At 30.7% G+C, this 5,392-nt stretch overlaps 1 long non-coding RNA gene across 1 annotated transcript; it reads right to left on the reverse strand.

Annotated features, from left to right (window-relative positions):
* Positions 1 to 1,448: 1,448 nt before the first annotated feature.
* Positions 1,449 to 4,726, reverse strand: LOC114393215. Its single transcript, XR_003662490.1, has 3 exons — positions 4,608 to 4,726; positions 4,443 to 4,510; positions 1,449 to 1,754 (listed from the first exon to the last, which is right to left on the reverse strand). It is a non-coding gene; the product is annotated as an uncharacterized LOC114393215 (long non-coding RNA).
* Positions 4,727 to 5,392: the final 666 nt, after the last annotated feature.

Consider the following 5,392-nt stretch of genomic DNA (forward strand, 5'->3'; position numbering starts at 1 on the left):
AGCAGTCAATACAGGGATGGGTAAAATAGCTTGCATATCTTGGGGAAAACAAATGATGAATAAGTGGCACGTTTCCAACCACACATAGGATGATCCATGAGGTCCTTCACCTACAAATTTTCTATCCCTGCATACATCAACCATGGTTGCTTCAACACATCTATACTAGAACCATCTCCTAAGTTCCACCGAAAGCCTTCTTCCAACACCACCTTCTTTCAATTTCTTAAACATAAACAATAATCATTGTTATAATTTTCTAAGAATATACAACAAGATGGGTTAATTAAGACATGATGCTTTTTTAATCTTACATTTACATGTATGATTTATCACAACTTAGTGATGTCAAATTTAATTAAAGTTCAATTTTTTTTTTCTGAACAACTACGTGATACTGCTCCTCATTATATTAGGTGACACGAATAAATGAGAATGAAACCGTTTTTTTTTTATAAATTTAATTTATATTTTTATGCATTTATTTTCAAAAAAGAGTAAATTAAATATATCTTTATTTTACATATTAATTAGAGATATCTATTTTAAGATGAATGCAATAGGGTGCTACAATATTAATTATGTTTAATCAACTTTTGAATTCTACTTTAGTTTAAAAGATCAATTCCATTAAAACAGTTTTTCTCATATTTTTCCAAATTAATAAATAAATTTTGGAAAAAACTCTTATTTTTCATCAATAGAATTTTTCATTCAACGTTCTATAGTTATGACACTTTAAAACTCCAAATAATACCAAATTCGATCAACAATTTGTGGTTTAAATTACATAATTTTTTATAGGAAAATTAGATCAGTTTTATGGCTAAAGTTCCAATTCAACGCAAGCTGTGCAATAATTGGAAAGAAAAGGCTAGATATAGTGATTTAGATTATATTTGACCCTGGCTGGAAAACTATGCTTAATCACAAAACATCATCAGCGAACAGCTTTTGGAATATATTATGGGAGGAAAGTTTTGAGGTAACGAAATAGGCACAAACACGTATTTGACGGGGAATTATTAGAATATACTAATTTTCCTTTGGAATAAGAGGTAAACCATCAATGAGTAGTAGTGGTAGTGGCAATTTCCATATAATCACAACGTAGAAGTCAGACCAATTCTAACAAACAAACTCTCGTCAAACTTCAGATCGAGATGGCCAAGAGACAAATATAATTTAGTAATTTACACAATCATGTAGGAATGTTGGTTGTTGAACATTATATCATCACTATCTTCAACACAGGACGCGCTGTTAGAATTTTTCCAATTCGTTTTTGTTTTGGAAATTGCCAATTACGTGGTATGAATAATTTTTAATCAAACTTGATGAGATGCTTATATGCATCACATGATTTTAAATTGTTATTGCGGTTGATATTGTATTGCGGTGAGTCAAAAATATTTATATTGTGGTCAATTATGAGAAATCCATAATAATAACATTTGAAAACCCATAAATTGCATTAATTAGAAAAAAAATACAGGTGTCACCACCTGGTGAAGCAGAGGAAAATTTTGCTTTTCAAAATTGTGTATCTATTTCAGGAAAATTGCTTCTCAAAAGCACTCACTAGAGGATGAAATTGTCATTGGTTTGGTTTAGCACAAAGTTTCAGTGGAGTAGTAATGTTTTTGAAGCCCACTTCCGGTCCATTGCATACAAAGCCCATTATGCTGGCTTGCTTTGACAAATCACTTGCCTTTGTAGACATATGTTGGTCTGCTTTATTTGCGTGGAGGTGCCTAACACACACACAACAAATAACAGTTTTTGAGAGGAAGGCCTTAAAGTATTATTTGCATTCACCTACAAGTAGAAACCAGCAAGGACTATCATGCAACAGATGTTGGAAGCATGGGAGAGTCTAAGCCTTTACCTTGTGTCTAGATTAAGAATTTTAAAATTTCAAAAAATTTAAAATGTTTAAAATTTGAATTATTTTAATTTTAATTTTCTTTATTTTCAAATGCTTTGTTGGAATAAATCAATTCAAATTTTTTTAATTTTAAATTCTTTATTTGAATAGGACAATTCAATTTCCTCTATATACAAAATTTTAATTTTATATTTTAAATAAATGAAATTTTAATATTAAACTTTATAGAAAACAAACACAATTTAATTTTGAAATATTAATTAAAAAATATTTTTCAATTTTTAATAATTTAAAAATACAAAATATTGATAATTTTAATTAAAGTTGTTTGCCTGACCACAATGTTTTAAAACCAACATCAACCAAGACTATTTTTCGGTCAACATTAAATAAGATTTTTAGGTCAAAGTATGTCAAGAATATATGTCAGCTGACATCAGTCGAGACTATTTTTTTACTAGCGTTGGTTGAGTCTATTTTTTAGCTGATGTTGGCTAGGTTTTTTTACCAACATTGGCTAGGGTTTGTTTGGCCAACACCAACTAGGATCTTTTCGAATGACATTGACCAATACTATTTTTTAGCCAATGTCGACCTAAAAAATCCTAGCAGACATTGACAAAAAAATCTACCCAATATTAACTAAAAAATAGCTTGGTCAAGGCCGACCAATAGAACCTACCCGATGTCGGCCGAAAAAAATCATTGGTCAACGTTGGCCGAAAAATCCCTAGTCGAAGTTGGCTAAAAAATAGCCTTGACCAATGTTTGACAAACAACGTTACCCAATATCGACTATAAAATAGCCTTGGCTGATGTTGGCTAAAAAAACGCTCTGACTGATATCGACCGAAAAAACTCTAGTGAATGTCGACTGTAAGAACCTAGTCAATTTCGACTTAAAATAGTCATGTCTGATGTCGGTCAAAAATACCTAGTTGGTGTTAACAGAAAAAACCCTAGTCAACATCAACCAAAATACCTAGTTAATGTGGTTAAAAAATAGCTCTAGCTGATGTTAGCCAGAAAACCCTAGTTGATGTCAACAAAAAAATCCTAATCGATGTCGGCTAAGAAAATCTAGTTGACATCAGCCAAAATACTCTAGCTAACATCGGCCGAAAAAATAACCCTAGTCGATATTGGCTAGAAAAACTTAACTAACATCGACTGAAAAACCCTAACATGTGTTTACTCAAAAGTTAGCCATGATCGATGTCAATAGAAAAAAATCTAGCTAATGTCGACCAAAAAAATCATTGATCAACATCAACTGAAAAAACCTAGATGACAACGGCAAAAAAAAAATCCTTGGTTGACGTCGACAAAAAGTTTTCATGAATGACGTCAGTGAGAAAATAACCCTAACCAATATCATATAAAAAAAATCTTAGTCGATATCGGCAAAAAATGGTTTGGTTGATATCATACAAAAAAGATCTGACCGAAAAAACATTGGTTAACGTCAGTGAAAAACAACTTATGTCAATACCGGTCGTAAAAACTTTGGTCACCCGTAGTTGCGAGTATTGAACGAGAATGAGTCACGAGCAAGAACTTGAGTTAGAATGAGTCGCGAACAATTATATTAATTTATTTCCTATATTTCTCATATGCTCATAATTCTTTTATAACAATATCTAACATGTCAAATGAACTCAAACTCATGAAATTTTACAGAGATATATACTCCTCAACATGCAGATTGTATCACAAAAATTAAGCACATCAAAATTCAACATAAAATGTTTATTTTAAATTAAACGCAGTTTATAGGACATACTTTGAATGTGTTTTTGGAATTTTAAAAATTTTAAACCTGTGTGTTTTTATCAAAATTCACACAGAGCATGCTAAACATGTAAGATAATCACATATTGTTTTTCCAAATTTAATATTTGAAAAGAACACCTTGTTTATAAGTAAATGTCTTTGCTGTCCAAAAAACAGAGTTTCCACGAGAAAACAAATAAATAAAAAAACATTTAAAAACTTTGAGAAAATAACAAGGCACTCAAAAAGATCAAACTTGCGTCGTATAATTTTTTGAATTCCTAAATCTTAAGAAAATATTATTTCCATATTTATTTTCTCAACTGGACAGAATGTGTGGTTTTTCAGAAAATAAATATTTAAAAATATTTCCCAAGTTGGTTAGGGTTAAACGAAAATCATGTTTAGTCCCCTTCATTTATCAAACAATTTTATGGTTCCAGTTTTCAAAATTTGTGCTCCACAATTTTTATAGAGAGAAAAACAACGCACTATACAAATTCGACAATTCCATTAAAAGAATATAGTGCTCAAAACAATTAGTAAAAATTCCTAGTGACTGCAAAATCCTGAAACACTAGGGAGTTGTCTCACCAACCAGAAATCGTGAACAAAATTATTTATAAAAATACAAACCATGTGCAGCCCTAAGATAACAAATAAGTAATTTTCAAGATTTATAGCATTTTCAAGATACCCTTGACCCAAACAATTGCCCAACATCGCTAGAATAAGAACAAAACACCATGGCATAGATAAAAAGAGGAAAACCCCTCCATACCTAGGAGCTTCAAGTTCAAAAATAGAAGTCGAAGTGAGAAAGAGCACTTGGGTGGTCACAGACAAAACCTAGGAGCCAATGTTATAAAAAAAATAAAGGAGTGAGTTTCTTGAGCTTTGAAGATGAAGAGCAAAGGAAGAAGATGAGGATAATGAATTTACTTACCAAAAGTTAAGCAAGAATTGGCATCTAAGTTTCATCACTCCGAGACCCAACCTCTCCAACACACAAATGCAGTGAAAGAATTCAATTTCCCTCTCTTCCTCAAAACCAGCAGGGGTAAAAGGCACGAAGCTAGTCTCTAGATGTTGGTTTTATAATGCTGACCAAAACCCTAATTGTGTATAATTAATGGGTCTTTGGACCCATTTGGGTTGATTTCATATAGGTCTTTGGGCCCAAACTATAATCATTTCATTAGGTCTTTAAGCACATCATTTTAAAGTCATTACAAACTTATTTGTAACCTATTTGGGTCATTAAAAATATAAGTTTTCATTTTAGTCAAAAGTTCTACATATTTGTAACCTATTTGACCAAAATATTGAAAAAGATGATGAAACTCACAAATAAGAGAGGGTGAATTGGTTTTTAAATAAAAGCAAACTTAAAAATAGTGTTTTGAAAAACATTTGCTTCCAAGGATTGTATCACCAAGTTATGTTAAAACCAATTTCTAATCAATCACCCGTAAACAATATCCTTTTGTTAACGTTTTTTTTTTTTAAAAGAAATTTTCTTTAAAATTAGCAAATTGATCAAGAATACTATGTGAAGCTAGTAAAAAAGGAAAGCAAGTTAAAAACTCCTTTCAAAACAAAAACATTGTTTCTACTTCAAAACTCCTTGAACTACTTCACATTGATTTATTTGAACACATCCCTTCATATATTTTATTTTCTAATTCATATTCCAATTATTAAATATATTTATTTTAAAATATTTTACTA

Source organism: Glycine soja, chromosome 17 (genome assembly GCF_004193775.1).
Source record: "Glycine soja cultivar W05 chromosome 17, ASM419377v2, whole genome shotgun sequence".
NCBI classification, from domain to species: domain Eukaryota; kingdom Viridiplantae; phylum Streptophyta; class Magnoliopsida; order Fabales; family Fabaceae; genus Glycine; species Glycine soja.